Source organism: Arachis hypogaea, chromosome 4, assembly GCF_003086295.3.
Source record: "Arachis hypogaea cultivar Tifrunner chromosome 4, arahy.Tifrunner.gnm2.J5K5, whole genome shotgun sequence".
Lineage (NCBI taxonomy): Eukaryota > Viridiplantae > Streptophyta > Magnoliopsida > Fabales > Fabaceae > Arachis > Arachis hypogaea.
In genome coordinates, this window is record NC_092039.1 from 105,304,325 (window position 1) to 105,318,134 (window position 13,810).

The window sequence follows — 13,810 nt, forward strand, 5'->3', positions numbered from 1 at the left end:
AATGGTGGAAGTGCTGTTTTGTTATGGGCCAAAATGGCTATGTATGATTATGAATATTGGCTGGTTCTGGATTGAACCGTGAGCCGGAATGGCTATGTATGATATTGATTTATGGCTGATTGCCGAATGAGTTATGGGCCGTATGGCTGACTGATGAGCGGATAATTTATACGCTTTTTGGCATTGTTTTTAGTATGTTTTTAGTATGCTTTAGTTAGTTTTTATTATATTTTTATTAGTTTTTAGTTAAAATTCACTTTTTTGGACTTTACTATGAGTTTTTGTGTTTTTCTGTGATTTCAGGTATTTTCTAGCTGAAATTGAGGGACCTGAGCAAAAATCTGATCCAGAGGCTAAAAAGGACTGCAGATGCTGTTGGATTCTGACCTCCCTGCACTCGAAGTGGATTTTCTTGAGCTACAGAAGCGCAATTGGTGCGCTCTCAACTGCGTTGGAAAGTAGACATCTTGGTCTTTCCAGCAATGTATAATAGTCTATACTTTGCTCGAGATTTGATCACCCAAACAGGCGTTCCAAGTCAGCTCAAGAATTCTGGCGTAAAACGCCAGAACTGGCACAAGAATGGGAGTTAAACGCCCAAACTAGCATAAAAGCTGGCGTTTAACTCCAAGAAGAGTCTCTACACATGAAAGCTTCAATGCTTAGCCCAGGCACACACCAAGTGGGCCCGGAAGTGGATTTTTATGTCATTTACTCATCTTTGTAAACCCTAAGCTACTAGTTCTCTACAAATAGGACCTTTTGCTATTGTATTAGACATCTTTTGATCACTTTAGATCTGAGGATCATCTTTGGACGTCTAGTTCTTAGATCATCTTGGTTCTTCTGGTTCCCTCTCTAGGGCCGAAGCCAATGATCACTATTATCACTTATGTATTTTCAACGGTGGAGTTTCTACACACCATAGATTAAGGTGTGGAGCTCTGCTGTACCTCGAGTATTAATGCAATTACTATTGTTCTTCTATTCAATTCAGCTTATTCTTGTTCTAAGATATTCATTCGCACCCAAGAACATGATGAATGTGATGATTATGTGACGCTCATCGTCATTCTCACTTATGAACGCGTGCCTGACAACCACTTCCGGTCTACAAGCAAACAAGGCTTGAATGTTTATCTCTTGGATTTCTTAATCGGAATCTTCGTGGTATACGCTAGAATTGATGGTGGCATTCAAGAGAATCCGGAAGGTCTAAACCTTGTCTGTGGTATTCTGAGTAAGATTCAAGGATTGAATGACTGTGACGAGCTTCAAACTCCTGAAGGCTGGGCATTAGTGACAGACGCAAAAGAATCAATGGATTCTATTCAAACCTGATTGAGAACTGATGAGCGGATAATTTATACGCTTTTTGGCATTGTTTTTAGGTAGTTTTTAGTAAGTTTGAGCTACTTTTAGGGATGTTTTCATTAGTTTTTATGTTAAATTCACATTTCTGGACTTTACTATGAGTTTGTATGTTTTTCTGTGATTTCAGGTAAATTCTGACTGAAATTGAGGGACTTGAGCAAAACTCTAAAAAAGGCTGACAAAAGGACTGCTGATGCTGTTGGGATCTGACCTCCCTGCACTCGGAATAAATTTTCTGGAGCTACAGAACTCCAATTGGCACGCTCTCAACGGCGTTGGAAGGTAGACATCCAGAGCTTTCCAGCAATATATAATAGTCCATGCTTTATTTGGAAATTGATGACGTAACTTGGCGTTGAACGCCAAGTACATGCTGCTGTCTAGAGTTAAACGCCAGAAAAACGTCATGATCCGGAGTTGAATGCCCAAAACACGTCATAACTTGGAGTTCAACTCCAAGAAAAGCCTTAGCTCGTGGATAGATCAAGCTCAGCCCAGGCATACACCAAGTGGGCCCCGGAAGTGGATTTATGCATCAATTACTTACTCATGTAAACCCTAGTAGCTAGTCTAGTATAAATAGGATAAGTTACTATTGTATTAGACATCTTTTGACAGTTTAATCTCTTGACTGTTTAGCCTTTGATTATTCGGTCTCTTGATCACTCAAGGGGGCTGGCCATTCGGCCATGCCTGAACCTTTTACTTATGTATTTCCAACGGTGGAGTTTCTACACACCATAGATTAAGGGTGTGGAGCTCTGCTGTACCTCAAGTTTCAATACAATCACTATTACTTTCTATTCAATTCTCTTCTATTCTTATTCCAAGATATACGTTGCACTTAACCTTGATGAATGTGATGATCCGTGACACTCATCATCATTCTCACCTATGAACGCGCGTGACTGACAACCACTTCTGTTCTACTGTAGGCCGGGCGCATATCTCTTAGATTCCCCAACAGAATCTTCGTGGTATAAGCTAGATAGATGGCGGCATTCATGAGGATCCGGAAAGTCTAACCTTGTCTATGGTATTCCGAGTAGGATTCTGGGATTGAATGACTGTGACGAGCTTCAAACTCCTGAAGGTTGGGCGTGATGACAAGCGCAAAAGAATCAAGGGATTCTATTCCAACCTGATTGAGAACCGACAGATGATTAGCCGTGCTGTGACAGAGCATAGGAACGTTTTCACTGAGAGGATGGGATGTAGCCATTGACAACGGTGATGCCCTACATACAGCTTGCCATGGAAAGGAGTAGGAAGGATTGGATGAATGTAATAAGAAAATAGAGATACGAGAGGAGCACAGCATCTTTACACACTTATCTGAAATTCCCACCATTGATTTACATAAGTATTTCTATCCCTTTTTATTTTCCAATTATTATTAATTTTCGAAAACCCATAAACCAATTTAATCTGCCTAACTGAGATTTACAAGGTGACCATAGCTTGCTTCATACCAACAATCTCTGTGGGATCGACCCTTACTCGCATAAGGTTTATTACTTGGACGACCCAGTACACTTGCTGGTTAGTTGAACGGAGTTGTGAGCTTCTCTAACAGTGCCTGGAATTCTTTTATCACAATTTCGTCCACCAAGAACCGACAGATGATTAGCCGTGCTTTGACAGAGCGCGTTGAACATTTTCACTGAGAGGACGGGACTGTAGCCATTGACAACGGTGATGCCCAACATACAGCTTGCCATGGAAAGGAGTAAGAAGGATTGGATGAAGACAGTAGGAAAGTAGAGAGACGGAAGGGACAAAGCATCTCCATACGCTTATCTGAAATTCTCACCAATGAATTACATAAGTATCTCTATCTTTATTTTATGCTTTATTCATAAATCATCTATAACCATTTGAATCTGCCTGACTGAGATTTACAAGATGACCATAGCTTGCTTCATACCAACAATCTCCGTGGGATCGACCCTTACTCGCTAAGGTTTATTACTTGGACGACCCAGTGCACTTGCTGGTTAGTTGTGCGAAGTTGTGATAAAGAGTTGAGATTACAATTGTGCGTACCATGTTGATGGCACCATTGATGATCACAATTTCGTGCACCACTGACTATGAAATTTTGAATTTAAGCCGGATGGCTGAGATGGATGTTGATCCATAGCAGGGACTGAATGAATATATGCCTGAGATACCTGGGCAGTAGCAAGGATTGTGGTTCATCCCACTTGCTCCAGGTCAGAGACTGTGACGCCTAGGTAGTAGCGGTAGTAGTGGTGAATCCACTCGCTCCAGGTTGAGCTTTTAAACACCCGCCTGGGTAGTAGCCGCAGTAGTGGTTATTCCACTGGCTCTGGGTTGAGCGGGTAGTAGCAAAGGGGTTGTAGCTCAAACTTACTTGCTCCGCGATGTGTGTTTCTGTCCATGGTTAGCTACCAGGACTTGTCGGGTTGGCTCTATAATCGACAGATGATATCATCAGTCACTAGGACAGGCATGCATCATATGCATCTATGTGACATTTTGTTTGGCTGTGCATATTGTACTTGGTTTGCCTATGTGATTACTTGTGATTACCTGCTACTTGTTCTACTTGCTGTAACTGTTTGTTTGTGCTTGAACTTCTTATCTGTGTTTGCAACTAGGACTCTGTTGGTTTGTGGTGATTGGTTGTTGGATTGGATTGTTTGGGCCTAGGGCCGTGAATGAATTGAGATGGACCGATGGTTGATTCCAGTTTTATGTTTCTGGTTTGGAAAATTATGAAGGGCTATTTTGGTTCAGTATAGATAAACCTTTTTGAAAGGCTTTTGATGTTTTGAGAATTGAACGGTTCCTCTTTCAAAAAAGATTTCCGACTTTACTTTTATTGTAAACTGTTATTTTTGAAAAGAGGCATAGGACGGTTATTAATCACTGGTACGGTTTATCTTCATGTATCCTATTACAGTAATTCCCAAAAACCCTCTACTGAGAACCCTTTCAAGGATGATGTTCTCACCCCCCTACATTTTTCCCCTTTCAGGATATGGACGCAGAAGTCACGAAGAGTTTATTTAGTTATTGAAATGCTCTGTATTGTTTTAGTTATGGTTTATTGTACCCTCGCCTTTATCTTGATATATTCCATAAGAGGGATATGAATTGTATTGGATAATGCTTGTAATATTATTTATATATATATATATATATATATATATATATATATATATATATATATGGATGTACTCTTTATGAGTTTCTGGAAGTTGTATGATATCTATGGATGTACGTTATCGAATGAAGTATCTTGGGAGCGATATTGCGGTAAAAAGTTTTAAACATGCTTATATTTTAGTATTAAATAGTATAAGTGTCGTCGTAATGTCCGATCTATCAGAGTTGCGCAGCTGGAAGCGTGAGCTTTGGTAGTTAGGGTGTTACATCTCCTCTTTTTAGATAGAGTATGTTAACAACCATCTAAAAAAATGGATTAAAGAGATAGAAAATTGACTTGCAAAATTTGATTCCATTTTAAGGAACGGAAATACCAACAATAGTTTTTGGGAATGAAAACTTCGCCCGGCAAAACCCCATGCTTCAAGAATTCCTTTTTGCCAGTACTTTTTTTCTCCACCTAAGAGTCACTTTGTCAGTATCCGGACTACTATCCCAGAATATTCGCAATGTAAAAAAATATTTCACGTACATCCAAATATATATTACAACTTTAACATAAGATAATTATTTCTCACACTTATTACATGAATAGTAAATTAATATCCTAAAATTGGATATTATTAAATAATTATATATAATAATATTTTACTATATCAATGCATTAAAATTAAAATGTGTATTTTTTATAATATCTTCTAACTAGACGACAATTAGCAGGCTTGTTCAATTTTGTGCAGACCAAGAATATAGCTATGGTGCTATGTACGTATGACCTTAGTTCCTGCATTAAATTATAAGATATACCAATTTTTATGATTCTTTACTCTTAAAATGTTTATTTTGTGATTGATTTCATTTTGTTTGAAATTTATTTTATTTTATTTTATTTTTTTCGTGCAAAGGAAGTAATATATAATAGGCAGATCAATCAAGAATGTTGGATTTGAGTTCGAAGATTTTGAGACAGTGGTAATACTATTTTACTTCAAGATCCTAAAGAAGATTCATGCACGATGATTTGATGAAAATTAAAGATAAAAACAACATATATTTTCACTAACGACTGCAAATTTCAATTTTTAAAGATTGTATATAAAAATTGTGTTGCAAAATTATTTATAGAATTAAATAAAATATGTATTAGTCTTTCCTTTGTTAATATGTAATACCAATATCTCAACTCTAAAGCTATAAATAAAAGTCATGTCATATAGATACATTCTTGTAGTATATATTAAAGTTAACAAAAATAATACAAATATACAATAAAGAAGTGGAACTTAATGAAACGATTAGATTTGAAATTTATTCTAAATTTTTTGTAATGGTTTTTTCCTATAGATACATTCTTTGTATGAGAAATACATGTAGATATGAAAAAAATCTTTGCTTAATCATAAAAAATTTCTTTTTCTATTCTGGAACTATATGTTCGTCATCAGCTAATCAAAGATGCTTTCCAATTTTATCTGAATACTTAAAATAAATTTTAATTCTATCTTTATTATTTAAATTTATTTTTATACATTTACTTATTTTTATTCCTTCTTTATTTCCTCCAACAACTGCAACACTACCATCACAGCTAACAACACCGCCACCACCATTGCCTTCATTAGTGTTGCTACTACCTCCATCACCATATTTATCTTAATTAAAAGATAAATTTTATTGGAAGAAAGAGATGACTCTGCCAAAGATAATGCTTGAGAAAGTGAATCGCAAGAACTTCTTCAACCTAAGACATCTTGAATTCAAAAGAAAAGCATAAGTCATATACATTGCCCCAGCGACTTTAGTTTTTCATGAAAGTAACAAGATATTGTTTGTAATACAAACATGTTATGTATAGTAAACAAATTAAAAGAAAATGTAATTACCTCCTCAAGAATAATAATAAATATTTTTGGTACTTTATTGACTTGATTTGATATTGTGATGGTTGTTATCACCACCTCTGCATATGAAGTTGAAAAATCATCGAAATTAAGTAATGATTTTTGACATGGCATTAGCAAGAAAAAGGAGCCATTATTAGCCCTAAAACTATTTAGAGAATACATAAAATTAACAAATTATATGATGTTTTAGAGTTTTTCAATCATCCTATTTATAATGGTTTTACAAAATAAAAGTTGACATTATTCATGGCAAATATGGAAGGATAATAAACATAATTTTAAAATAAATTTTAAAGTCAAAATGCATTAAATGAGAAGATTCTTTTTATTATGGGGCACGACTTTATAAAATTTATTGTAAAAAATGAACAAGTTGAATAATAGTAATTAATGACCTGCTTTATATTAAATTCCACCCTTTATATTTATTAGTATTATTGCATTTGGGTGATTTTCTAAAAAATCATCTTTTTCGAGTTATTTTTTTTTAAAGGATCTTATAAAAAAGTAAAAGTAATTTTATATTTGGATATCTCATACAAAAAGATCTTTTTATCTATCAATTATGTTTGGGTATAACAATATAAAAATACTTTTTTGTTTATTTATTATGTAAAAAATATCTTTTTTTAAAAGAAAAAAGATCTTTTAAAAAAAGATGTAAATTGTAACTTCTCAAAAAAGATATTTTTTATTTTTCTAGTATTTTTACTTTTACTACTAGAAATTTGTCAAACACACTAAAAAATAAAAAAATATCTTTTTTCATTGAAAAAATATTTTTTATCAAGATAATGGCACCCAAGCAAATACTCTATCCCTCATAAAAAAATTTTCTTTTTTTTTTGTTTAAAAGTTTGGCTTGTTTAGGTGAGTTTTTAAGAAAATAATTTTTTTCGAGTTGTTTTTTTTTTAATCTTTAGAAAAATAAAAATAATTTAATGTTTGGATATCTCATACAAAAATAATTTTTATCTATCAATTATGTTTAGTTACAACAATATAAAAGTATTTATTTATTATGTAAAAAAATCTTTTTTTTAAAAAACATCTTTTAAAAATTGTAAATTGTGCTTGTTTAGGTGCCATGATAAAAAAAACTTCTTTCATCAAAAAAGTTTTTTTAATCGTGTTTGATAAATTTTTAATAGTAAAAGTAAAAGCACTAAAAAATATATATTTTTTAAAAAGTTACAATTTATATCTTTTTTAAAAATATTTTTTTACATAATAAATAATACAATTTATATCTTTTTTAAAAATATTTTTTTACATAATAAATAAACAAAAAAAATACTTTTATATTATTGTACCCAAACATAATTAATAGATAAAAAGATCCTTTTGTATGAGATATCCAAATATAAAATTACTTTTTTTTTGAGATGTCTTTTATTTTTCTACAGTTTTTATTTTTACTACTAAAAATTTATCAAACACACTAAAAAATAAATAAAGATATTTTTCTATCAAGTTAATGGCATCCAATCAAATACTAATCTCTACATTTTATCATCTTATTTATATAAATGTGTATGATAGTAACAAATGCAAAAATATCTATAAAATATTCTATTTTCTTAATAAATGATCTTACAGGTTTATTACTACTACTAGAAAAATTACTTTTACTAGCCTTCTATTTTGTTTTTAACGATACTAAAAATAGGTTCTAATATATTTACTGGTAATTGAATATTAGTTGTCTTATATTTTATCGTTAAAAAATTTTAGGAGCAATTATAAAATTGCTGATACAGACTTTTTAATGGCGGTAAAAAATTATATAATTTCTCTTAAGAAATACTTTTGCTGTAATATATAAATGGTAAAAAAGTTCACAAACATTTTAGGAGAAAAAAAGCTGTTCACCAAATTAACTTATAAATTAAATGTGTGTAATAATAACGAATATAAGATTATTAATAATCAAGATGTTATTAGGTATTTTATTTTCTTAGTAAACGTCTAAAAGTAATTAAATCGAAACTACTTCTCTTATCCCATTATATATACTAGTGAATTCATATGTAATAATAATAACAAATGTGAGATTACACTACAAAATTTTTTATCTGTTACCTTATTAAAATTGTGACTATAGATATAAAAAACCATGATCTTGATCCACGATCATCATTTTTGAACAAGTGTTACAATTTTTAATAGTGACTAATACCGTCATGATCATAACTCAGTGATCGTATATTCACAATTGTAATTTGTGATTATAGATGAAAAACCATGACATAAAAAACAACGATTTGAAGCCAACAAAATTGTAGTGTTAGTTAGAATGTTGAGTACTTCAAACTCGGTTAAAGTCATAGATATTTATGATTTACCACTTTGAATCAATTTCAAAAGATTTATCAAAATGTACTTTTAGTAACATTTTTACACTCTAAGGGTCCAAAAATAATTTTTGTAGCATTTGTGTTGGTGTAGCTACAAAAAAAAAACCTCGTTTTCTCACGTCCAAATAGTGAAAATGAAAAAATTTTTCTAAAGCATCTCACGTGATAGAGAAAATGAATTCAATTTTCATATTCATTTTTGCAATTAGAGACGACAGAAATAGACCAAAAATCTCATTACATTTTTGCCTTTAATTTGATGATAGCAAAAACATGAAAGAAATATAATTGTCCAAATTTCGCTTACAATGCATATGAAAATGATAACATTCACGTTAGAAAAGAATGTCTATAAATAGCAAATGAGCAATAATAAACCAATGTAACTAATTTCTCACCTCTCATTCTCAAATTTCTCACAAAATGACTATTGAACGTATAGTTGTTGCTTTTATCTGGATTCAACCATTAGACGCAACAACGATGGTGCATTTGTTAAATACGACAATAATCTAATTATATTGTATACTTGGTGGTTACAGTCTTTAGTTGAGATTGAAAGTTTTATTCTAATGAATATGGAGACATTTTTTTCCGTCGTTATCCCACAAAAATAGGGATCATGGTGGTAAGAAGTGATTATGGTGGTGCTGGTTGTGGTGATGGTGGGTGGTGGTAGTGGAGAGGAGGAGGGGAGGCAGTGATAATTAGGGAAGGTGTTGATGGTGATGAGGGTTGTAAAAATTTGGAATTTAGAAAAGAAGATAAAAGGTGGGGTAATTTAAAAATTTTATTAAAAAGTTAACAAAAAATTAAAATTTTTGTACTTTTATCACATGGAACCCATCTTTCATGGGTACGATGTTAGTTTCTTTATTTGATAGGTACTTTTATTAACGCTCGCAAAGTTCATGGTACCAATGGTAGTTTATTCAAAACAAAAAACACATACTTCATCATATTCATCACAATATAATGATCCTAATAATATAATATATAAAGTAAGTTTTGTAACACTCTACCACACTCAGCTTTACGCTTAAGTCCTAAAACAGAGGAGGTGTGGTATTACGACATCTAAAATAAAATGTGTACATGCAATAGCAGAAAGATTGTAATATACTAGGAGGTTTGAAGAATAGGGAAAATAAAAATCGCGAAATAAAAGCGCAACGCTTAAGACTTGCGTGCTAAGAAAGTTATAACCATCAAACATAAGATTATAAAAGAAGGAATAGAGCGCCAAAGATACAAAATAACAAGCTCATAACTCAGCCCGTGAAGTCAAGATTGGCCGGAGAATATTTACACACACACACACACACATCCAAAACCCAAATGTACATAAACAAAATCCTGCCTCTCCATAGACCTCTAAGACAATCAAAAGAACGAGTTATGCGGAGAGAGAGAGAGTTAAGTATATAAATATATACATCACTATACAACAAAATAACCCAGTAACCACTTTGCCTCAGGGGTCCAGACGCCTAACGAGATGCCTCTTGACCTGCATTTGAAAAACAACAACATAGTATGGAATGAGAACCGGAGGTTCTTATTATGGTAAAGGTGCCATACACATAATATATAAGGTCATAGGACTGATAGAGGCAATCCTAGAACGCCGACACTCAGATTATAGAGTTTAAAGTATTAAACAGAAGTCATAAAATGTGATTTTCTAAGAGTATCTAAGCCTAACCTAACTTAACCTTAAATCTAAGTCTCGTACTGCCATTCCTCCATACCTCCAACTCTGTCATGTATTTCACAGATAAATAAACAGATAAAGGCAAGCACAAGAAGGTTACAAATACTGCAGGTAACAAATATACATTTAGCATGGCAGGTACACTTAGGCACACCTAGTTAATGCACAACAAGTAATTCAAGTAGAATGCATATGATGCATGCCTGTCCTATGGCTGATGTGGCTCATCTGTTGGTTATCCAACAACTCGACAAGTTCGAAAACCTTAGACTGTCCCTCGACGTGCATCCCCAAGAGTCTATGCATAGCCTTTTTCTCAAATAATCAATATTGCTCAATGGGGGTCAACATTCCCGGGAATTTATAAGTGTCTGGTCACCCTTACGTCGTAGAGTCAACAGAGTATCGAGTTTTCAACCTGGTACACGTGGTGGCAAGCCACGGTACTTTACCCAGGGAATCTCGTATCGCAGATCATTTAATCATTCAAGCCAAGTATCATACATGATCATTCATTTAATTATCCAGCCAAGTATCATACATGATTATCCATAACATTTCTTAATCAAATCATCACTTTTCAGCTTTACTTCATCTCCAAATTATCCCCATTTCCTAACTTCATCTGATTATTAGGTTTAACACTATTATTTATGACTAAAGAAATAAAAATAAAGGTTTAGAGGTTTGAACTACAGTTTAAAATGTTGAAAACCATATTTGCTTAAATAGGGGCTCCACGTACGCGTGGGAGTGTGGAAGTGCAGCTCGCGCACGCGTCCCTTGTCATACGTACGCGTGGGTGAAAACTTCATGTCACGCGTGTGTGGACATGCTTACTACCTCTTATGCGTGCGCATGGCATCAGTCGCGTACGCATCGCCAAAATCCCATGCCATACGTACGCGTGGGTCACGCGTACGCGTGGGTCACGCGTACGCGTGGACGTACGTTCTTCAAAAAAAAGGAATTAACCAGAGAGCTGCATACCCTGGAGTGCCTAGCTGCAGAAATTCACAGATTTTGCAATAAAACTTCTAATGGGCATAACTCAATCGTTTTAAATCGTTTTTCTTTCGTTCTTTGAATGGCATAAACTTCACGAATCCAATTTTCATTTAAAAACAAATTGAAAACAAATTGAGGATCCAAAAGCCAAGTTATGTCTCGTCGAAGTTTGGCCAAAAACTAACTTTCCAGAGCCTCTTAAAACTCATTTACATTCCAAAATCTCCATTCCATTCCTTGTTAAACTTGCCAAACCAAACTCCATATGCCAATAACAAAACTCAACTCAACTTTACATCATTTATCAACTTCCATTCATCAATATCATACATTTCAACAAATCCATCAAACCTTCATTCAATATGCTTGTAACCTATAATTATCATCTTACTCATATCTCATTGCTCATATCTCATTGAAATGTCAATATAATAATGATCTCTACTAATTAATCAAATCACATCATACATATCAAGTATACTAATCATTGTACCATTCCGTACGTTTCACCTTATCCTATAATCATCTAGCCTAAGTTTTCACAGGACATTATATATTAAAGGCAAGAAACCTAAATCATACCTTGGCCGATTCTCACGTAGTGACCAAACCAATTCTCTCACAACAAACACAGCTCCAAAGCCCAACAAAATACTAATGCCCAACCTCTATAAAAAATTCTAACGTCCACAATTTCAAGCTCCAATTATTTATTCACAACCTAACGCACATTCATAACACATATATGTTCAATTTAATACTCAAAGCTCAAATTCAATGAAATTAAAATAGAATTATGGTATCCTCACCTTACCCAAACTTCACATAAGCAAGAGTGAACATTTTCTTCAAGCTAATTGGATTCTAAAATGTCAGAAATAAAAAAATTCAACATTCCTATTCAATTCTTGAAAATTTGAGGGAAGAGAATACTGAGAGTGATTAAACAAGTTACTAATGAAATTGTTCTAGTAGAAATGTAGAACTTGACGCGGTGGACGCATGGCCGCAAACGGTGCGGCGATCGGAGCTCGGACGGAGAAGTTATGGCGAGTTGAAGATTGCCGTAAGGGTTCGGGAATTTTCTTCTTTCTCTTCTCCCTGCTATTAGCTTCAGCGTGCTTCTGAAAATGAGGAAGAAGAGCCCGTAAGTCACTTAAATGTGCTGGGCCGGTTGGGCCCACGGCCCGATTTGGATCCAGTCCAACCGGTTCGGTCTATTTGATCTAATCTTAGATCGATTTCTTCGAAATTAGTGTTAAAATTCTCATTTCGGTGAGTTCTATCCTAATTTGATATAATATTCACATTTCTAATCTTTTTTATTAAAAACTAATTTATTGACTAATTATCTACTAATTTAACAGGGTTTACAAGCTTTTTGTCCTAAATATTTTTAAATATTTTAAAATTATCTCTATTTTTTAATAATTTTATCCTCAATATTTAAAATAAATTTTATTTTTATTATTTAAATCTTTTTTTATATTCCAATTTTATCGTTATTTTTTTCCTCACCTTTCATTTACTACAAAGATTTGGTTAAAATCATCGGATTTATGTTGAATTTACCGTCAAACAACATCTGTACAAAAAAAGCTCGGCAAAAAATTGTTACTGTCAGATTAATCTGACATTAGTGTGATCAAGATTGATGAAACTATTTAATAAGTACGGCAGATTAAATCCAACGGTAATTACCATTGAATATTTTTACAGTAATTCTGACGATAAATTATTGGATAGTTTTAATTTTAAAAATTAAAATAATTATTTACGTTCGAAATTTTTTCGTTGTAAAATCCAAAAGTTAATACTTAGATTATTGAAAAATTAATTTTTAATCAAATATACACAAATCTCTACAACCTGCTTTCCTAATGAATATTTTCACAATCAATATTTATTCTCCATTAAACATAATCAAAACTAAATATTATTTTTAACTAAAACAAAAAATAAAAATGTTAATTATTTTGCATGTCAAATTAAATGTTAGAAATAAAAAATGTTAAATAACAAAGTGCTAAACAAAATAAAAAAAATGCCGAACAACAGAGTATGGAAAGAAATCCTAACTATGGATCCTCATAATTATCGTCGTCGCCCTCTTTGTCGTCTCTCTCCTCCTACGTCAACGGCAATGCAATGCATAATGACCCAGCAACCCATTTGAGGATATCATTCGATTTGACACTTCAGGATTCCCAATTTTGTTCTTGATGGTAGAAATAATATCAATGTCTCCCACACTTATCCATCAAAATCGTCCACACATCGGTTGGAGAAAAAAGCAAAACATCTTATAAGAATATGGA